The following is a 23,673-nucleotide window of genomic DNA, read 5'->3' on the forward strand; positions in this document are numbered from 1 at the left end:
AGCACCGGTGACTAAGTTCTCCCATACTGGACGTACGCTACCATGTGGGCTCAAACAGCAGCACATCAGCTCAGTTTACATACTGTTGACATCTTCATCAGAGGATCAGCAGGGAGCGCTGCTGAGCTGCAGTCGTCTCCACCAGAGTGACGGAGCAGGAATCACAAACAGTACAAACCCACCGTGTTGTTTCTACCCTGTTCAGGAGATCTGAGCCCCCATCCCTTTTTTTGATGTTGCAGCTCTGCACTGCAGGCCCTGAACGCCTCCCGGTTACCTTCAGTGTGCTTAGAGTTTAATTTACAACCGACGAGCTCACAGATCATCTGCAGGCAGGTGAATGAACCCTTAATGTGAGGATAGTAGCAGAGCTGAACTGAGGTCAGAAATAGTGAGGAACGGTGTCGACACAGTGAAGTCAGGTGTTTGGGAGATTTCCTGATTATCAGTTTGGGGGTGGAGGGGGTGTTGGTGTTAAATAACAAAGGTGGTGGAGGATGGAGAGAGGAGGAGGGAGGGAGCGGTGATGATATGGAGGAAGGTGTTTGGTTAAGCAGCAGGAAGGAGCTCATGCTGGAGTCTGAGTTTTTACTGTTGGCCTTTTTCTGCTTTTTTGTTTATTGTTGTCTGACGCAGGCCCGCCTACGCTTGAGTGATGCAGATGTGATATCACACTCACACAGTGACAGCCGCTCTTACACACACACACACACACACACACACACACACACACACACGTCAGTCAGAATACACATGTGCTAGAAATAAGGGGTCAGACAGGAGCAGCATCAGTCTCTGCTCTGTTTTGTTAAGAACGTAGAAAAATAATTTTGTACAATCAAGCTAGATCGACGGACGCTTTACCTCACGTACCCTAAAAAGAAAAAGTAGTGACAGTGAGATGAAGGGCTGCACATGACACCATGACTGAGTTCACAGCTGTTGCTTTGATTCTAACGTTTAAGTCTTTTGGCATCGACTCCGTTTTAATAAATGAGTGCTGGGAGGCGTCGTTTGACTTCAGGAGCTCCTGCGATGCTCTTACTCTGTGGGAGAAAACCAAAAACCAAAAGTAGCAAACATGGAGCGATATGACTCGTTTAGATTTTGGGAAACGTGCATCGACAGGTACAGTGTCCTTTTCCCCGCGTCTTTAAAAATAATTCATGCATAGATCCCCCACTGAGAAAACCCTTTTATATACTTTCTCCTTTGTACACATTTTATATAGAACTATATATAATATCATTTCTCTATATCTATATTTTCAGAAAAATTCTTTCCACACAATAAAAAACAACAATGAAACAAATGCTTCAAACAAAACAACAAAAAAAGAGAAGATGAAAGAAAGAAAATCACGACTGAGGGCCAGTTTGGCACTTTGTCATGAGAACATGACAGAACTCTGTTAGTTGACGGTAAATAGCGATACTCTATTTTTCTTTCGATTTTCTTCTCCCTCGATGAGAATTGAAACACAGCAGTACTTACTTGGCACCTAAAAATGCTGGTAGAATGAAAGATATCAGTGTTTTCATAGTTATATGTTTAGTGTACGCCTCCCCCCTCCAAACTGCTCAGCAGATCGGGAATTTTTAGAGAAGAGCAGGAGGGAGGCGTGTCACATGAGAGGAAGAGAGCAGTAATAAAACACGGATGTAGAAAAGAGAAGCATAATGTGCACATAACACACAGGAGATGGAAAAAGAGATGACGCCAACGTAAAAAAGAGAAAACAGCGAGGAGCGAGAGAGCATTCGTCCCTTTGACAAATGTTGGAGGTCTTGAGCCTGGAAACAGCAGACCGTCTTTGAAAACAGTATCTTTGAAAGATCTGAGTCACCCACCCCACCCCCACCCCAAACTGCTCATCTGCTGCTGTACACTTCAGTTGCACCTCCACATGCCACCAGTGGAGGGAGCTGCCAAGTTTTACAGCACATGACGCAGCAGGTGTAGTTGCTTTTGGAGAAAGAAGAGAATAAGAGGACAGAACAAAGGCCCACGTCTAGAGGCCTCCCTTCCAGAGCGGTAGCAGAGCCAGTGTTCCTGGTCCCTAGGTGGCGCTGTGTCGGGCCTGTCCCTACTATACCCTGGTGGTGGAGTGGGGGTGGGGCAGGGTGTTGTTGTGGCCGGTGGAGGGGAATGTGTTGAAGGCGTGAAGAGGCTGCATGCTGGTGATGGTGCTGGGGATCATGGTGATGGTGTTTGGCGTCATCAGCGGCACGTCGTCGGGGGCGCGGCGCAGCGCCAGGTGTAGTCGGGAGGGCAGGCGGGCCGCAGGATGTCGTGGGGCCGCAGGGGCTCCATGTCGTGGTGAGCGTCGTGCTCCGAGTGCTTCATCTGCAGGGACATGATCTCCTCCTCCTGGCTGTGAGCCAGGTCGTTGGCGGGGCCGCCCCGCTGAGGGGACAGCCGGTGCCGGCGCATCTCGTGCCGCTTGTCACGCTTGTAGTAAAGGGCGGCGAAGGCCAGGACGTTGAGGAAGAGGAGCGACGGGAAGGTAGGGTAAGGATGATGAGTGGTTCGAGGAACGTTGTTTCTCCCTGCAGGGGAGCGCGTAGTGGTGGGAAAGAGCACGTCGTGCAGGCTGTGAAGATGAGGGACTAATTCCAGCCAAAAGGCCACTTTGTTAGCTCTGTAGTTGTCTCTGACACGAGGTTTCAAACCGATGTGAAGGTACTGCTTGTCCTTCGAGTTGAACTTGGTCCAGATGACCTCCTCGAAGCGGTTGGGCTTGGTATGAATGAACTTGGTGTCCTGAGGGACGGGCAGGTTGGGGTCCCTGGTGGAGCATAAAGGTTAAACGTTTCAGTTCAAAGTTATATTCAGTCTCCATTATAAGTAACATGTGGCATCAATACACTGAATACAGACAGGGGGCCCATTCTCTGTGCAACCTTTAAACTATCTAAGACCAACCGGCTGCTCTGGGATCTGGATGCTTTTGGTGAACCAGTATGTTCAATTCTTCAAAGCCACACGGGAATTAAACTAGCAACCCAGATTCAAGTATTCAAGAGGACTAGAAGGCTATAAGCATTTTAATTACAGATTCACACTAAAACAAAAAAGATGACATTAAGCTAAATCAGCCGGCAAATTCAGCCCATAATAAGCAGCTGCTATTATTGCACCACTATCATACTTTACTGCAACAGTTCTATGGTAGCATCGCCTGTTAGAGTGTTAAAGCAAAGCACATGACAACAGCAGAAACACTTTAGTGTAGGATTTCTACCACAATAAACAATTCAATAAATCAAAGAATTTAATTTTTTAATTAATTTAATTTAATGTAATTCATTTTGTAATTGTTTACAGCTCATCGCAAGAAACATTTCATTCTTAATATAGGCGCTAATAAATTACATATTACATAGTTTTTTCTTTGTACCTCTCTAGCAGTGATCAGTCAGGGGACCTGAAGGGATCACGATCACCACACCACAATTTCTCTGTTCTTGAAAGGCTCTTCATGTTACATCTGTGTTGATCATTTTTGACAGAGCCTATAGTTAAAGCTGGAGCGCACGACCCTAAATCAACCCACAGTGCTGCTGATATAGGCTCAGTGTGCAGTGGGAAACTTCCCATGATGCACTGACTTCATCATCCAACTGTGTTTATATGTCGCTGCTACATTTCATTAACTTTTGTTTCTTTCTCCTGTAATTTGATTGTTCTCGCTCTCTCTTTAGCTCAGATTACAGATTGAATGATGTTTAGTTTCTTTCAACTTCTTCAAAAAATGTAAAATCTGAGATTATGTTTAATTTGGTTAAAGTGTTACAGAGACTGAGCCCTGAGCCATTTAAGTCCTGTTACGTGTTAACAGACTTAGATAAATTTACCTGAACTGTAACAAAACGGAAACACTTTGGAAACACATTAAAGTCTACAGCTAAATCAACACCTTTGCTTGATAAGTGTCACGGCCCGTGGTTTGGCATCCTGGGAGCCGTGGGAGGCTGTGGTGGCCACACCCTCGGGCTGGGCCGCCTCCAAACCACCTGCGTCTCATCTACGGCAATCACCGGAGGACTACTTTAGCCAGCTCTGACGGCTTCTCCTCGCCAGTCCGTAAGTCTCCTTCCAGTGTTACCAGCATTCGGCGTGGAAGCCTGTGGCCTGCCTGTCCTCCTGCCTGACCGCCTCCCTCCCTAAGGATTCCCCTCCCGGGCATCTCTCCCCTCCAAGCTCCACGGTCCTGCTCTACCTGTAAGCCTCGGCAACTTATGGAGTCTAGCTTTCCATTTTTTTTTGGCAACCTGCGTGCTGTTAACTGTGTCTCCCCTTTCTGTTGCAGTCTCCCCACAGTCCCGATTACAGTGCTCCTGGGCTCCACGCTCCTCGTTCCCCCCCGTGGCATGAGCCTTAGTTTTTCGTTTCCTAGCTTTGTGAAAAGATTCCTCAGTTAAATAAAACTTGTACATAGTTCTGAGCTGCGGTGTTCTGAGTCTGCTTTGGGGTCCTGCTACCTGAACACTCCGTGTTTTGTGACAATAAGCCTGTAGTTCTGTCAGAGAACATACAGTAACAGGTACAGTTTACACTACTATGACATGAGGCCTACCCAGTCTTTGCGAAGTTAGTCCAGTAAGTCATGACCACAGCGCTCAGCATCACATCGTTCTTGGAGAAGTTGCACGGGAACAGGTCCGTGGCACCGATCATCGGTACGTCGAACACGTAAGGTATCTCGTCCCCGTGCGCGGCGTCGGCCCACTCGGGCCGCGTCTCGGTCTGGCAGTGGTGGTAGAACGTGTAAAAGTAAACTGGGGACTGAAACTCGGCATGGAGTTTGGCAGTGGCCACAGCTGGTGCCACCCACTGGTGGTCCATAAACAGGGCCAACAGAGTCTTCCGCCGCATGTCGCCGTTGTCCCTGTGCGCCCAGTCTGTGTACATGAACTTAATGGTCTCCCTCAGGATCAACGTTCCCTCTAATTTTTCATGTGTCTGAGCAAACACACAAACTCCCTAAGCGGTCCCTTGGACCACTGTGAGCGACATCAGACGTGTGCACTGTGGTCACGCCAGCATCTAATCCATCCAAGTTACATAGTTTATTAAAATAATCAAATTACAGCATTTACATTTATGTTAGACTACTTTTAAACTGCTTTAGCCCACTTACAATGAAAATGTAAAAAAAAAAATCTAGCCATTGGCCTGTGTAGTATGTTAACACTATTGGAAGTAAAAATAACTTGAACTCCAATTTCGAAAACACAACTTTCTTTTTTTTTTTTTTCTTTTTTTTTTTTATAAAGCTCTGACTTGTATTATGAGTCTGTGGTCTGGGAGAGAGTCCTGTAACTCTCTGTCTGCAAAATATAGTATATAATTACCAATGCTGGGAAATTTAATTATATAGTTACTCCTCAAAAAAGTAACTCAGTTTGGCAAACAACAAAGTTTTTTGTAGCTATTTTTTTTAAATGCAGTCAATGCGTTTTTTTTTTAAATAAACATTTCAAACTATTTACAGAACAATCAGCTGTTCTGCATCAAATTTGATGCCACACAAATTATTTGTGCCACTCCAAAAAATAATTTCTGTCCACTATGAGATAAAGGAGAACAACAGCCTGATACCTGCAGGCCTGCAGGAGATGTATCACTCCTGTAACACCTGTAACATTCAGCAGTTGCCTCATTGTTCTGACACACACAACAAAACTATTGGCTACACTACACACTAACTACACAAGATTTGCGCTAAACGTCTCAAATCTCTCACATCTCAAAACACCACCGTCACTCCTAAAAGTTCCCCCCGTTTCTTAACAACTAGATGCCACGTTGCCATATCATTTTTTGATTGGTCGACATGGTACATTTTTCGACCAATAGGAAAGAGAGAGGGGGGTGGGGGTTTGTTTTTGCTCACAGGCGGAGAGTGCTTTCGAGCCTTTTTTTTTTTTAAATAAAACGCCGTTTTTACCGTTTCTTCCCGCAGTAAATATAAACAACGGTAGTATTCAGGAAGAAAACCAAACATTGCATATTTTTATCACAACTCTGGTTTTATGTGGCCTATCAACACAATTTAAAAACTGGTATAAAGTCCACACTTTTTCCGTCATTTGTTCCGTCTGTCCTGCTCACATCTCCAATGGTTGTACACGTTGTCATTAACGTGACTTCACTCCACATCAGCCACGCCGCTTTGCTTGCTAAAACTACGGTGTCGGCACATAAGGACGCTGTCATAGCCTGTCAACGACGTTGATTGGCTGCGTATATACGAATGTGAATCGCATTATTGGCTGGAATATGGGATACGGTGGCATCGTTCTAATCCTATACGGGAGCAGCCAGTCACTTACTGACTAACACTGCAAAACAGAATTGTTAAAGTATTAATTTTAATTTCAATTCAGGTTAGATTTTTTTTGTGCGCAACGCAGATTTTCTGTGCGCAGAGACCGTGCCAGCAGTGCGCAATTGCGCACGTGCGCAGCTTAGAGGGAACATTGCTCAGGATGTCTTTGCCTGGTGAAGAAGCACAGGAGGGGAAGAAAGATAAAAGTGAAAAACTGCTAAGAATAAAGTAACAGCAGTGCGAGAATTTTTTTAAGAGATCGGTCTGATCACACGTTGGTGAGATGAACCAAGAGCCAGGAAGCGAGTGACAAATCTAGAGAGGATAAAAAGTCTTTCAGATAACGAGTGACAGGCAGTAGAGAGGAAGCATGACTGCATTATCCAAACATGTCTGTACTGTGACTGTGGTCCGGCTGTGAGGGGTTCGCAGGCCGACCTGTCAGAAACAACGACGCTGAGATTGGGAGCCGACTACCTGGGGGATGATAGCATTACTGCCCACAGAGCCTCAAAGGTTAAGGCGCAGACATGCCGTGATGTGGATGAGTGGCTCTCTTTAGCACGCTTGTCTTGTTTGATGCACTTCATTCACATTTTACTGATTCCATTCTTTACTCGCATGTTTTAAACACTTAAAGACAGGTTTTCATATTCTTTTGAAAATTCACGTGAACTCAAGCTATCAGAACTGTAATGTATGCTTTGATAATTGCCCACATTTGTCATTTTGAGGATTATCCGTGTGTTTTAATGAATACAGCAAAAAGAAAAAACTAACAAATCAACAAACGCGGCTCCTAAAAAGACAAAACCTGATGATGCTGCAAAACGCAGTTAAGTGAGAGGAGGCTGTAAAATGGAATAACTGAAAAGTGGCAGTGTACAGAGGTGGCGTCCTCACCCTCTGGGTATCCGTAGAGGTTGTCAACAAAGTTGGAGATGGTGTAGTCGAAGGCCGCAGCTGAGATGCCGTCGTTGTCCTCACTGTCGTCCACAAACTTCAGCCCCTCTCCCTGGTTCACTCCTATCAGGATGTCATAGTTTAGGAACTCCCCCTGGTGGAGAAAATAAGGAAGAACATGCTGAGTGCTGGAACAGAGCCTGTGTACATCACAAGTCTACAACAGGAAGTGCAGCTGAAAACCAGCTTTGTGAATTGGCAGCATTTCATTTCCCAGTAAAAAAAAAAGAAAAAAGAAAAAAAAAAAGATTAGCTGTTGGCATGAAATTTCTACTATAAGCTGTAAATACTGCAATATATGCAGGGTTCATACACCTTTTTCAGGGTCAAATTCAAGCACTTTTTAAGCACATTCAAGGTCCATTTTCAAGCTTTTCCAGCACATTACCAAAAAAAGAAAGCATGTTTCACTTTGCATCACCTCAGTAAGACCATGTAAACATTTAAACAAATCATCTCAGGTCGACTTAAATGTCTTTTGTTCCCCTTTTGTTAAAATAGAAAAATGCACCACACAAAAATAGTGAAAAAGGAAACGGTTGCCTTACATGCATATAGTGTACAAACTCAAAAAACACATTCCTCTTAAAAATTAAGACGTGCAAATGTGAACAAATCAACTTGTTAGAGATATTCATCTCCACTTGAAATAAACAACAACCCAGAAAACAGGAAAACTGCACCAAACACCACAAACACCAACAAATTAATGTCTTCTCATCAGATATTGATGCTTCTTTACTGTGTGACACAAAAAAAAATAGGAGACAGATGTTTGTTTGTTTGTTTGTTCTTTTTAATTAGTTAAACACCCACGCCCAGAAAAATGGGGGCATTTCATTTTCGAGCAGGAAGCTCCCCCTTTTTGTTAAACCCTTTAGATGATGAGAGTTTTTTAATTAAATACATATTCATTAATAAATATTCCCTTTTATAAAAAAGTAGGATAATTAAAAAAAAACTTTTATTATAGCTCTATTGTGTAGAAAAAAAAACTTGTCTTGTTTTCTGTTGTCTGTTATATAATATTAGGGATGTTTGTGACAATTAATTTCTTAATCGGCTGGACTAACCGATAGTCCACAACTAGGAAACACTGAAATTTTAAGTTAAGTTTGAAAACAGTTTAAAAAAAAATACCCCATTCCAAAATGTCTTGTGACAATCTGATTGGCTTAGGGAGTGATGATGTCATAGGGAGATCTTAAGAATCTTAAGTCCTTTGATATTTTTCCTTAAATAGGGGTGAGACACAGCAAGTTTTAGTTCGTTTCAGCAGCATCTGTGTTTGCAGCCTACAAAACGTTCACCACAGAAACATTTGGAAAGCTCTTAAAGGTCATCGTATAGAAACTCCAACATGTTTCCAAGAAACAAACAAGCAATTCAAAAAGATTACGCCGCCTCTCCTTCCTGGCGTGGCCGGCCGATTTCCCCAAATGGCGTCTCATCCTTCCAAAGGGCATTAGAGGAGAGTAGGAAGGAAAACTACCTTCTCCAGAAAAAAATGCAACAAATTGAAGAAGAGAAACTTCAACTGGAGGACAAGTGTAGACAAATGGAAGCCCAAAATAAAGAGCTGGAAGACAGACAACAGCGCCAGCCGGACATAAAAATTATTAATGAGGGCTGGGGAATAAAGTTTGCTCAGGCCCGAGAGCAGATTGTGCACCTCATTAAAGAAAATAAGCAAAAGAGCGCGGAACTAAAAGAAATGACCAACCAGCTCCAAGACAAGAAAACCATGACTGATAAGATAGAATGGGACCTCCAATACATGGACCAAATGAATCAGCTGCTCCAAAGACAGCTCCATGAAGCTGTGGAAGAAAAGAAAGAAATCCTCCAACAGAAGGAAGAGCATGACAAAAAACAAAGAGATATGCAGCGTGAACTGAAGAGCATGCAGGTAAAATACCGAATGCTGAAAGAAAGCCTGGATGAAACGCTGCGCCAAAATAAAGACCTTCTTCAACAGAAAGAGCAACAACAAGAAAGACTGAAAGAAGGAAAACGTATTGTCCAGGACTTTGAGTCTAAAAATCTAAAACTTCAAGAGTTTTGTAATCAGCTGGAGGACAAAGCAGCTAAAGTGGAAGAAGAAAAGGAGAAACTGGAGAAACGCTGCTCACAGATGCAGAAAAGGATCGAGCAAAATGCGAGAAACAACTCCGAGCTCGTTAAGGGGATTTTGGTGGAATTCAATAACTTGAAGCGTGAAAACACTCAAATGCAGGCACAAAAACAACAACAAGACAAAATACACGAAGACCTGCAGCTCACGCTCCAAGAAATCCACAAAAGAAACGAGCAGTTAGAAGAAAAGCACAAAGAAGTCGAACAGAGAAATGCAGACATGCACAAGGACAAGCTGATACAAGAGGCAACATCCAAACAACTCAAAGACAAGCTTGAAGAACAACAAGCAACATTAGAAGAGGTGGAACAAAGATGCCAGAAACTTGAAAAGCAAAACACAGAAACAATCGATGAGCTGAGAAATCTCATCCTGGAAAAAAAAGCGCTTGTGGAAAAGTGCATGAAAAAAAAGACAAAATGGTTCCACTTGTTCCGGAGGAGAGACGCTACTGCTTCCTCACCTGATGTAGCCTCGTCTTGCTCCACCTCTGTTCAGCCCCCCAACCAGTCCCGGCAGTTGATTGTCCCCTCCTGAGCCTGGTTCTGCCGGAGGTTTCTGCCCGTTTAAAGGCAGTTTTTCCTCTCCACTGTCGCCAAGGGCTTGCTCAGAGGGGATTGTTGGGGTTTTCTCTCCTCCGCCTTTTTTCTTCATTTACTTGTTTAACTTTTTTCCTCATTATTACTTCATTTTACCTTTTTTCTTCATTTACTTGTTTAACTTTTTTCATTATTACTTCATTTTACCTTGTTTCATTATTTACTTGCTTGTTTAACTTTTCTTTCAACTTATCTAAATAATAAACCAATTAAATTTATCCTTTGAGTATTTTTCGTCTCATCTTTACAGAATTTTTCCAAAACATTTTCAAACATTCAGATCTGTCTTTTATTTTCTTCTTGAAACCTCATAAATGGTGAACTAAAAACCCGGAAATTGGTTTGAAACATTGTTTCAGCTGAAACCGGCATAACATGCTTTTGTGTGTGTGTGTGTGTGTGTGTGTGTGTGTGTGTGTGTGTGTGTGTGTGTGTGTGTGTGTGTGTGTGTGTGTGTCAGGGTATCACTAGTTAGGTCATCATGTTGAGGCTCATTCACTCCAACAATTTTTAGGTCAAATCTTTAAAACAGGGTCATTGCATACACATTTTCAATTCACTTCAATCTCACAAATGCAGAAATAATTATTTGCAGTATCTTATTTAATATGAGAATGTCATGACTGATCATTTGCACCTACACCACCAAACATGGGGGCAAAGGGGAGGAGATCATGTTTAATCGGTTATAAGAAAAGGTCAGAAATATAAGTGCCGACATGAGCGGTGTCCACAGAAACCTCTGAATCTCAGCTCAAAGCTCATATAAACCATTTCTACAACCAGCAAACAAAGCAAAGACACCAAACAGTTAAAAGAGCAGTGACGTCACCACAAATCTTTGGTCAGGTAATATCCATATTTTGATTTTCTGGAGTTAAATGTGAACCGAAGCATATTTTCAAAGGTGTTATATGCTATAAAATACTTTTAAATAAATTAGTTGAGGGATATAAAAAAATCAAAATGTTCTCTGTTTGAGTCACAGTAACTTTGACATAGTAACATTTGCAGTAAGTCCTAAATGTTCACCTTTAAAGTGTTTGTGCTAATAACACCATGTACAGTAAGACAGGCATGGAGAACAGCACTGACTGGGAGGCTTTGAAAAGATGACACACTCAGTTCAGTTCAACATATCAGACTTTAAGAATGCACAAGCATCTACCTAAAATCTATTTATTTAGTCTCTCATCTGTGATGTAATTATGTAAAATTATGATGTATCGTTCACCTCCATTAAATGAACAGGTAGCTTTAAAGTATTTAATATGTTAAAACACTTAAATGTGTCTGTTGTCTCAGTGGCTGATAGTGCCCCACAGGCCTCAGTGTGAGCTTGAAGCCATTATAATGCTAAAGTTGTTTAATGTGTAGGTGCTCATGATATAGACCACAGGGTCTGGGTAGATACAGGTGGGACACAACACAAAAACCTGTCACTAACATATGCTCCTCTCTCGTGATCAGTAACATCAGTTTTCACTGCAGTGATACAAACCATGAATCTCACCCTTATAAAAGTTAAGGAGGGATTCTCCGGACTGGAGAATCCCTCCAGATGTGATCTTGAGGCATCAGACTACTGGAAATATGTGATGGCAAGGTAGAACAGGGTCTTTGCCAAAACGTATATAATGCAAAACCTGCTGATATTCCTGCAGCTTGGAATGGCATCACACAGAGCAGGCAGAAAACAGCCTCAAAGAATCATTTTCCATTTTCTAACAAAGTTAAATATATTGTTAATGTTTACCTAACTGGGCTAAGACAAGTAAGACAATGACAAATAATTGCCATTACTGATCCCTTTGATCTGTTTGCTTTTAACACAATTAATTTCTTTTACTGAATAGACATGTGTATGAGATTCCTTTTTGTCAGATAATCATTAACAGTCGTAGATGACTCAGTCTGCATTGTTGTAATTAAACAGAAAATTTAAAATGAAAAAAGTAGTACCCCTCAGCCCCCCAGCAGATGTACCTATGTAATGAATTTCTATATCCTTTGTCGCCATGTTCTCAAGTTATTGATTTACAAGATTTTCAGAAAATTTGACCTCAAGGTCAAGGTTACTGATTTTAAACCAATCATAGATACACCTGTGGTATCAGTTTGAAACTCCTACGTCCCTTCGTTCTCATGTTATTGCATTCACAACTTGGGTGGACAAGTTGCCTTTTATGTTTTAGGGTTATTGGTATAAATTCTGTGTTTCTGTGAGAAATCTGATGTTAAATATTTATATTTCCATTTTTTTAAAAGATTTATCTCAGCATAAATGCCTTTTTAATTCATCTATGTGAGTTTTTTTCTCAGTGTTTAAAATTTGCTTTTCTTGACATATCTGCTCTCACATAATTCCACTTAATTACATTTTTTTCTTTGTTAAGTCATTAAATGATAAACTTGGTGACCGGAAACGACCTGTATATTTTTTATTATCGATGCCTGTAGAGTGTTAAGTGTCATGACACAGAATCTCAAAATGATCTCAGTGATGTCAACAAATTCTTTTTCTGATTGAAGTTTTAAAGTGTTTGAAGAAATAAATTATAAGCATAACCATATTTGACCATGAAGTTTAATAAGTGTGTTCACATATGCCTTTTCTGATCCACAGACTAGAAACAAAATGAGATCAGTCAATGAGTCAAAGAGGAATATTTAAGTGTAAAGATGTACTTTACACCCAAAAGTAGGCAAAAATAGGATCATAATTCTGCCCTTCAGACAGAGACTAAAACTAAAATTCACAGTCCACTTAAATACCCTTCACCACAAACCATTAGTAGCAATCAATAAGCATCTTCTTTAATGCTTAATTTTAAAACTGCAAACTTGATAGAGCTTAAGAAATATACAGTTAGGTCCATAAATATTCCATCAGAATTCATGTGGCTGCTTCTGTCCTGTATCACATCATCAATAAACTCCAGTCCCAGTGCCACTGGCAGCCACGCACACCCGAGCCATCACACTGTGTCCACCGTGTTTCCAGATGATGTGGTACGCTTTGCATCATGAGCTGTTCCAAACCCTCTCCATACTTTTTTCTTGCCATCATTCTGGTAGAGGTTGATATTGGTTTCATGTGTTCAAAGACTGTTTTTCCAGAACCGTGCTGATTTTTTAGATGTTTTCTTTTGAATTATTTTCTTTCTTTTTTTTTTTAGCAAAGTCCAATCTAGCCTTTCTATTCTTGAGGCTTATAAGTGGTTTGCACCTTGCAGTGTACCCTCTGTTTTAGGATATAGATGATGTTTTATTAATCATAATCATGTCATACAGTGTATAATAACTAATTTCCTAAACTATAATAACTGTTACTCTGAATATGTAATATATAAAAGGATAATTTATACAATTAAAAAAAACAAGCTGTGAATTTACTTCATATTTGATGCTGCCTCCTGAATTCTTAGTGAGAAAAAAATACAGAGAAATTCAGGAAAACAAATTCAGGGAAACTACACCTCCTGCTGTCCAAACAGGTATGAATTTTTTTTAACTCAATTTTTATTTATTTTTAATCAGCAGTGACACATCCTACACTTCCTCTATTCAACTGTACCAGTATGTACAAACATATACTCACATTAAAACTACACAAAGCAGCCATGAATGTCCAGCAGCAGCATGTTACAGAAAGCAACCATATATACATATAAAGGAAAAGTATACATGAGCACTCTTTGGCCTTATGTGAGGCAGTCTTTTGGTCTCCTTATTCCTGTGCTGTCCATAGATAAGTGTGTGTGTATGTGTGTGTGTATGTGTGTGTAGAGAGAGAGCTCTTAAAATTAGGTGGTGTTCTTCATTGTGATAGTAAAGGTAACATGGGTCCCCACCGTTTCTCAAAGACAGGTTTCTGTAGTCTGAGTATGTAATTTGTTCCATCAGGCAGATATCATACACTCTCTGGATCCATATATTATATGTGGTTTTAACCATCTGGTAGTTATGCATTTTAGGGCTACAGTGAGTAATATATTTTAGAAGGTAAGTTGTGGCTTTGCAGTCAATATGTTCTGCAATCCTTCCCAACACTGCTACTGTAGGACTTAAGGGAATATTTACCTTGGAAAACGTCTTTGAGAGCATCAAATATCTGCCTCCAGAATACACAGAGTTTAGGGCAGAGCCACAATATATGAGTATGGTTGGCAGAGTGTGTCCCACAGTTCCTCCAGCATGAACTCAGATGTGTTGGACCCATCTTAGCAGTTATTTCTGGTGTTCTGTAGAATCTGGTGATATTGTTCCATTTAAACTCTCCATGTGTTTGAACTAGTGGTTTGCTGTGCTTCAGTACATATTTCCCACCAGGTGTCATCAGGTATTTCTTTCATTTATTTCTGCCTCCCATCTTTCCCTCATCCTCAGGGAATTATGCTTAATCATTGATGAGCCTGCGTTATAGATTTTACTAATAGTCTTCTTGTCTCTGTTTCTGATTTGTTTACTTTTTAGAAATTCTTCATTAGGTGTGGGGTTGGCAATGCTTCCCCAGCTTTTGAGTGCCGTCAAGAAGGACCTTAGTTGTAGAGATCTATAAAAATCTGTCCTGAGGAGATTAAATTCATTCTTCAGATGTTCAAATGTCTTAAAGTTCCATTGTTCCAATAGTTGTTGTACATATTTCAGTACATTATGTGCCCACGTTTTAAACCCAGTATCTGAGTTATTAGAGGAAAAGGTTTTCATAGATCCTGTGCTTGATAGTAAAGAAAGATACTTTGGTAGTCCCAGTGCTGACTGAATTTTATTCAAACTTTTTAATGTGTTTTTGTCCAGGTTGCCATTTCTTTTACGGGTTTTTCAACGAAAGGTAGTGTTTCCAGTGTTTTGGGACATTTACTTTTTTCTATTTTGAGCCAGAGTATGTCTATCATTTTGCAACCATGTCAGCAAAGGTTTTATTTGTGCAGCCCAGTAGTAATATTTAAAATGAGGTACATTAATGCCCCCCTTTATTTTGGGCAGCTGCAGGGTTTTGAGTCTAATTCTAGGCTGCTGTTTAGCCCACATGAAGTTAGAAATTCTTTCATTCAGCTTATCAAACATTGTCTTTGGGATTTCAACTGGTATCATCTGAAATAAATAGAGTAGCCTGGGCAGAACATTCATACGGATATATTCAACTCGACCTAACAGAGACAGGGGGACAATAGACCACTGCTCTAAATCATTGCTGATACGCTGAATAATTTTATTATAATTTTTGTCAAACAAGTGGTCCGAGGGTATGGAAATGAAAGTTCCAAAGTATTTAATACCCTCTTTAGACCATTTGAATTCACACACTCTTTTTAGGTATGATGTTGTAGAATTGGGTTTTGTTATATATAATATTATATCGTCAGTGTAGAGGGATATTTTATTTCATTGTTCCTCTGGATAGCAGCATGACTGGCAATTCCTAAAATGGTCTGTCTGGTTTAGAGTGAAAAAAATGCATTGAGCATTTCTCAAACAACCAGGGAACAGACAGGACAACTGCTCAATTACATTAAAAAAATATATATATTATTTGACTAAACAGCTATTTGAGCAACAAAAATCACAGACAAATGGTAGGATGTGTGATGTGTGTGTGCCAGTGAAGTAAAATTTGTAGCTGAGCATGAAATATAATATAATTAGGTCAGTGTCAGGGAATATGAAAGACAGTCACTTCTTTTATAAAAATGAGTGGAGATGTAATGAATTGTGTTTAGACATCAGCACTTATGTGTCACAAAATTTGTTCTTCATGCACTACGTTACTTTGTTTTTCACAGAATGTCACAAGTTTCAAAACGTTTGTTTGCAAATAAATAAAAGTTTAGTGTTGCAAGTGGTGCCACTGTTAAAACCTTTGACTTTAACTGTACTCAAGGGTGTAGATTTGGCATGGACGGAAGGGACATGTCCCCACCGATATCCAGCGATTATTGAATTGTCCCCACCAATAATTTGATCTCTTCGAGTAAAGAAAAACAAAACTGACAGAAAGAAAAAACGATCTGTCAACGTCTCTTTCACCCAGCGGTGCACAAAGAGTTAAATTACGTTCTCTACTGGAGTCCTACCTCATGTGACAAATATGGCCAATGTGATTGGCTGTGCCTTTCAGGGAGCTCTGTTTAGTTTTAGCAGTGGCAACCCTGCACTGCGAGGAGGAGAGGAGGATGGCAGCAAAAAAGTATTTTTCAAAGAAACCTGTAAGTCAGTTAAAGTCAAGTTCACTCATAAAATGTGTCCGTCATAATAACGTTACAGGCTATGCTAGGCTTTGGCACACATCAGTCTAAAATTGTATGTAACCATGAATAACGTGTTTTGGAAACTATCTGCACAACAGGCAGCACTATTAGTTATCTCAGTCTCCCAGAGTAGCATTTCTAATTTTGATTGAAACTGTCAGAGAAAACGGCAGCCTCGAGCAAGCCAGGATATTAGTTTACAGAGGCCGTTAAAATTATATGTCTAACGTTAAAATGTTGGTGACACAATAATTTCATCCCAGTGGTACTGACATATTCATAGGGTTAATTTTTGAGACAATATATCATGAGGTAGTCATGATTTTGCAAATATTCCACCTTGTAGTGCAGTTTGCACAAATTGTTTTAAAAATGCACTCACCCTACAAACATTACTGACTCATCATGATGAGTCAAGATCTGCACAAATTGACAGAAACACTGAAGCAGCTCCCCGTTTTATTCTTATTATCATGTATGTCCTATTTGTCAGGTGACAGAAGAACCAACACAAAGCACAGAGAGCAATGGTGATACAAGATCACAGGTGGAATTGGTTGATGACTTGGTGGTTCATTACTGTATTTGAAGCACATGTGTGACTGCATGTATGTGGAATGTCTCACTGTTATTTATCAGGTGACAGAGCTGCCTCTGCCATGTTGTAGCTTGGACAGAGGTGAAGAGGCAAGGTCACAGGTGACTGACTGATGATTTGGTGCTATAGATTAACTAGTATTTATTATCATGACAATTGTCAGGCTCCTTTTAGTCATCCCAGTATCTCCGGCTGAGGCTGAAAGAAGCTTCAGTGCTCTCAGAAGACTAAAAAGATGGCTAAGGTTAACAATGACTCAAATGAGATTAGACAATGCTGCTGTATGCCATGTCCACCAGGAGAGACTGGACGGTATAGATGTAAAACAAATATGCCAGCAATTTATCTCAGTTAACGAGAGGAGGCATGTGTTTGGCTGCTTCACATAGTGGACATTGAGTTGTTGTGTGGGGCACCAGTAGTCCATGTCTGTTGCTGTAACAGTAGTTCATGTTTAGAATAAAAAAATCCCAGCTCACTGATCTGATCGGGGCAATAGTGTGCCTAAACTGTTGCATAATTTTGCTGAGAGATCTTTTACTTTGTGGTAATCTTAGGTGAGTAGTTTTATGGACAAAAACCACCAGGTCATTCAGTGTTCCCTTAGTGCTGATGTATAAGAGATGTTGGTGTACTGTAACTGAAGTAATGTTGTTAAGTCCTTAAAGTCATATTCTTTTATTGTCATGACTGTATTTGAAGCTTTTTTTTAATTTTTGTAAGATACCTGATTTATATGGAATATGGCTGAAGTCAACTAAAGTCTAAAATACTTAGTCATTTGTTTAATAGTAATTTAACGTTATATAATTCACATATAAAACTATGAATTGTAATTTTAAATGGTTTAAAAACATGTAGAATAGCATATGTAGGCAAATATATTTCTCTCTTTTTTTTTTTTTTTATCAAGAAGCAAAGACAAAAAGGAAAAAAAGGAACAACCGGGCAGGGTTCGGTGGTTGAATCAAAACCAAATCTACGCCTTTGACTGTACTACCTGACTAACTGGAGGAAATTACTAATAACAACCCCAGTGTGCCCACAGCTGTCTGCAGCTATCTTTGGCAGAGGTGCTAAATCTTATCTGAAAATTGAAGAAACACTCACACATCTCACACATCTACTTTGGTAGAACAGCTTACAGGGATCACTCCCTTTGCTTGAGCGCTTGAGTTTTGTTTTAGCCTCACGCTACACAGTCAATTTCTCCAAAACTTAAGATTTCATTTTGGACTGAGAGGACTGACACGATGGCTCAACAGTGACACTGGATTTTAAGAGATTAAGCAAAATAATAAACATCTGAAAAAAGTGCTGCGAGCTATGGATACAATGCAAAAGTACACCATCAAACACAGAGGAGTGTTGTAGATCTCTGGATTTAATAATCGGAACATCAACCTCCCGCTCCACCACAATCACCCACACATGCAGGGCCTTGGGGTAAAGGTGTGTCACCAGGGTGCAGAGGAGGCATCCCCCTCTCTGTCCCCTTCTGGCTGCCTGTGCCTCAATTTTATCTCACAACTTAGACATTCACATTACTCACACTCTCATAACACATACATATAGGATCTTGGGAGTGGGCACGCTACACGGAATCCAAAAGACCATCAGGGTGTACAACCTCACCCCTGGCGTCGTTGCCCACCTCTCAATTCTAAATACATGTAGACATTGAGGGGTATCAGGAGGGGCTATGCGCTTACCTGCTGCTCTCTGGCAGGTAGCTCCATGCCCTCCTGGGTTTTAAATGCACCTTAGAACACACATGCATCAACACTACATATGAGCGGGTGGAGGGAGGTTTGGAGTCTTCTCACACGACCGTTCTCTGCTGCCTGTTGGAGCGGGGGGGCTAGGAGGAGGAATTGGCCGTCCGATTGGGGTCTGGAATGTGGGGCCTCCCTGCTGCTGCCGAGTCGGGGCAGTCTGCTTCTCTCCACCCCAGGGAAAAGGGTAACACTACCTGGGTCTGGGTGCAGTTTCCCCCTCCAGGGGCAAGGGTACCTAGACCTGGGGCTTAGAGTACGCTTGGGGAGTGTGATTGTGTTTGGAGCCCCTGCAAGACAGAACAAAAGCCTTTATGTGCCGATTAGGGCTGCACGATTAATCATTAGAAAATCGCGATCTCGATTCATACTTATGTGCGATCTCATTTCCAAATTACAACGATTAAAAAAAAAAAAAAAAAGACGACAACAATTGTACCGCATTTTGATCCAGGACGTAATCTGCATGAAAACAAGCGCTCACTCTTCCTGCTCAACAAATGACAAGGGCGGAGCCTTATACCACGTGATACAGAAGCTGTGCCGTGTGATGCTCAAATTGGCAGGAAAAACAACGGAGAGCACGTCAGGGATGACGAGGAAGTGACAGGAGAAAATCCGTCCCGGTCAACCACCCAAACATCAATAACGGGAACCTTGTACAGCGCTTCCCTATACACGTCGAACTCCCGCAGGCACAAAGAAATTACGGAGGCTATCACTTATCACCTGACCAAAGATATGGCTCCCATCAACACTGTGGAAAACGAGGGATTTAGGAAAATGATCAACACCCTAGACAAACGCTGCACAGTGCTGCCTCGCAGCTATTTTTCTATTGTTGCACTACCTGCTCTATACACGCAGTGTCGAGCAACGGTGGAGACGGAATTTCAAGCAGTACAACATTTTGCGGCAACGACAAAATGTGAGGCATTTATTGTTTTTATGTTTATTTATTGTTTTTATGTTCAGTCTCAACTGTTACGAAGTTGATGTGCAGTTAATAAGTGCAATAAATATTTATATTGGAAAAGAAAATCGTGAGAGAATCGTGATCTCAATTCTAAGCAAAAAAATCGTGATTCTCATTTTATGCAAAATCGTGCAGCCCTAGTGTACAGTGTCTCTTTATATCTGTCTCCACGTTGGGTGAGTGTTGAGTAATTGCATATGAGAGCATGAGGGTGGGTGTAACTACAGGGGTCCAACAAAGAATGGCCACGCATCATACTGATGTCTTCGTAAATTTATTTCTCTCTCTATCTCACTCTTATTGTCTTCAGACACCGTGAAAACTGAAGAAACACAAAGTTTACAACATAAATGTTTTGAGCTTGTCAGTCTCTCATACCAGTGTCCATAAACAGTCTTGTGCAAGCAGAACAGAAAAAATGCACAATAATGCATATCACAAAAATGTCCTCTTATTACCAGTGTAGAACACGTATGCAACATTATACAAACAATATAAATGAAACCATACCGTGTGCGCCTCTTGGACCACATGCAGAATGACATTAACGTTGAGGCTGTAGATGCATCTGTAGCCATGTATCCATGCTAGCTCCACCATGCCATGGTTGTGCTCTCAACCAAACTCTGGTCATGTGACAATTACAAACTCTACCTCATACAAACATTACAGCACTTTACATATTTAACAAACCCATATTTTGTAATCACATATTTTAGACATGTTTTTTAATTAATGTTACACTTTTATCATCTTATCTTATAAATAAATGAACTAAATTAAGCATGAATCTATCACAGAAACATGAAATAAACAACTTTATTTTAACTGTCTCAGGGACAGTTACACTCCCACCAAATTACTATGATTTATGAAATGTAAATAATTTGAATAAATCTAGGAATTTACAGAATCAAACAGTACTTAATTGTGACAAACTTGCAAGTCAATCCTAATACTTTAACCATCCCATACACATTTACAGAAGTTCCACTGGAACATTCTAGTTACTTTCTATTAGGACCACTAATTTATGTATAGGGCGTTCAAGAGTGGATGGTTTATTGAGCTTTTCACCCTCTTTCGCTAGTTTTCTACTTCCTAGTTGTATTCTGGCTTTCCGAACCAGACCATCTTCATCTTTGCAAACATCCAGTACTCTCCCAAGCTTCCATTCACTGCGAGGGATTCCGTCTTCTTTCACAATGACAATGTCGCCTATTCTCACATTTCGTCTTGGAGAGTGCAAGCGTTGTCTTAGTGTGATGTTTGAGAGGTACTCATTCCTCCACCTACTCCAGAATTGCTCTGCCAAATATTGAACTCTGCGCCACCTTTTCCTGGCATACAGATCTTCTGGCACAAATTTTGCAGGTGGAGGCAGTCGTACAGAGGTTTTCATGGTGAGTAAATGGTTTGGGGTGAGTGGCTCTAAGCCTTTGGGATCACTGATGCTGTCGGTGGTGAGAGGATGGCTATTAACAATCGACATGGCTTCATAGAAAAATGTTCTCAAAGAAGCATCATCTAATCTTCCAGCACTCTGTGAAAGGACCTTGGTTAAGACACCCCTGACTGTCCTTATCTGCCGTTCCCAAACACCTCCCATGTGACTGGCGTCAGGCACATTCATTCAAAGTCACACTGTTTCCTGGCCAGGTAAGCAGACAGTCTGTCCTTATCTACTTCCTTTAAGGCCTCTGTCAGTTCATTTTTTGCCCCAACAAAGTTTGTTCCTTGATCAGATCTGATTTGTCTGATGGCTCCACGAATAGCTATAAAACACCGTAAAGCATTTATGAAGGCATCTGTCGTGAGATCTTCCAACATTTCTATGTGGATTGATCTAGAGGACAAACAAGAGAATATAAGACCGTACCTCTTATAGTCCTTGCGGTTTTGCTTAGTATGGAAAGGTCCAAAGCAATCCATCCTGCAATAGGAAAATGGTGGTGAGGGGTCAACACGAGCGGCCAGTAAATCAGCCATCCTTTGTGTTTCTGTTGGCCTGCGAGCTCTCCTGCATGTAACACATTGCTTAATGTGATTAGCCACCACTTTGCTCCCACCAACAACCCAGAAGCCATTTGCTCTCAGCTCATTAAGTGTCTGTCCTCTGCCTTGATGCTGGGTTTTCTCATGGCACTGATCTAAAATCAGGTGTGTAATTATGCCATGTTTGGGTAGGATTATTGGATGCCTCAAGTCAAGCGGTAAGGAAGCCTTCCTTAACCGCCCTCCTACCCTGAGAACACAGTCTTGCAATATTGGGTCAAGTTGGAACAAAGGATGGCTCTGTGGTAATTTACCACGGCTGAGTGTTTGTATTTCCTCCTTGAAAGCATCTTCTTGTGCTAATTTTATAAGCACATGACTTGCTTTTCTCCTGTCTTCCACATTTATACCCTTTGTTGCATTGGCTCTTTTGGCTAGTTGCTGGATCCTAGCAACTACATTACTGCTGTATGCCATTTTGAGAACCTTTTGAGTCTCTCCAAGAAGTTCCTGTCCTCTACTACCTTTGTTTGTAGTATTTGTGTCGTTTTGACCTCTGGATCACCTACCAGAAGGTCTGGAGTTGAGTCTGGTGTGACAAACTCTCTTTCCCACAGGAAATGAGGTCCAATGAGCCAATTTGAACTGATCAGTTCCGCTACTGTGAGGCCTCTGGAAGCGTGATCCGCTGGATTTTGATTGGTGTCAACATAGTGCCACTGTGCTGCATCAGTTACTTCTCTGATTCTTTGCACTCTATTAGCAGCAAAAACGTGACATCTGCGGGCTTCGTTATTAATGTAGCCCAAAACCACCTGTGAATCAGTCCAGAAATACTCTTGGTCAATTTTGAGCTCCAGTTCCTCTTTTAGCATTCTGCTGACTGCTGCGGACACCACTGCTGCTGTTAATTCCAGCCTTGGTATGGTTACAACTCTCGTGGGTGCAACTCTTGCTTTGCCCATGACTAAGGAGCAATGCACTCTGTCTTCACTCATCACCCGAACATATGAGCACTGACCATACCCGCGATTGCTCGCATCTGAAAAGTGGTGGAGTTCTATTCTCTGGACTTTCCCAAGGCTTTCAGGTACAAAGCATCTTGGGATTTGGAGTCTCTGCAGGTTCTTCAGATCAGTGACCCAACTCTCCCATTGTGGCTTCAATTCACCAGGCAGTGGCTCATCCCATCCAATGCTCTTTAGACACATTTCCTGTAGAATTTTCTTTCCTATTAGAAGGAAAGGAGCCAAGAAGCCTAATGGGTCAAATACAGAGGCTATAATGGACAGAATTCCCCGTCGTGTTACTGGTTTCTCCTCCAGGGCAACTTTAAAGGAGAAGGTGTCACTGCTTACACTCCACCTTACTCCCAACACAGTCTGAACTGGGAGTTCATGATGACTGATGTCCACATCCTAGGCTCCACTAGCTCGTTCACTATCTGGAATTGACTCCAGGACTTCTCTGTTGTTGGATATGAACTTTTGGAGCCGTAGTCTTGCCTTTGCACACACCTTCCGCACATCTCTCACTAGTTCAATGGCTGCATTCACAGTTTTTACACTGATTAGCCCATCATCAACATAGAAACTACATCTGATGAAGTTGGCTGCTGTGGGATGTTCCCTTTCATTTTGGCTCGCAAGATACTTCATTGCATAACTTGCACAGCCTGGTGAGGATGCGGCCCTGAAAAGATGGACTTTCATGCGATATTCTTTTGGCTCTGTGTTTGTTTCACCATTTTCCCACCACAGGAATCGCAAGTAATTTCTGTCTTCTCTGTTTACATGAAATCTGTGAAACATCTTCTCCACATCACAGATGATTGCAATTGGGTGTTGGCGAAATCGGCAGAGTACTCCAGTCAAACTGTTAATGAGATCGAACTATATGTCATCTTGTGATATGCTCTTTTCTCCAGGAGCTTTGTCTTTGAAGTCTGACTCAAGTACTTTGATGATGGTGGCTGGTGTCAAGGGTGGAAGTTCCTTAACAGATAAGCGATGGCACAGGCCTGTCACTTCTGCTGATGTTGCCAT

At 41.3% G+C, this 23,673-nt stretch overlaps 1 pseudogene; it reads right to left on the minus strand.

The window, feature by feature from the left end:
• Positions 1-730: 730 nt before the first annotated feature.
• LOC134624107 (neuroligin-2-like) lies at positions 731-8,640 on the minus strand (annotated as a pseudogene).
• Between the last annotated feature and the right edge of the window lie 15,033 nt (positions 8,641-23,673).

This window comes from Pelmatolapia mariae, linkage group LG3_W (genome assembly GCF_036321145.2).
Source record: "Pelmatolapia mariae isolate MD_Pm_ZW linkage group LG3_W, Pm_UMD_F_2, whole genome shotgun sequence".
NCBI lineage: Eukaryota > Metazoa > Chordata > Actinopteri > Cichliformes > Cichlidae > Pelmatolapia > Pelmatolapia mariae.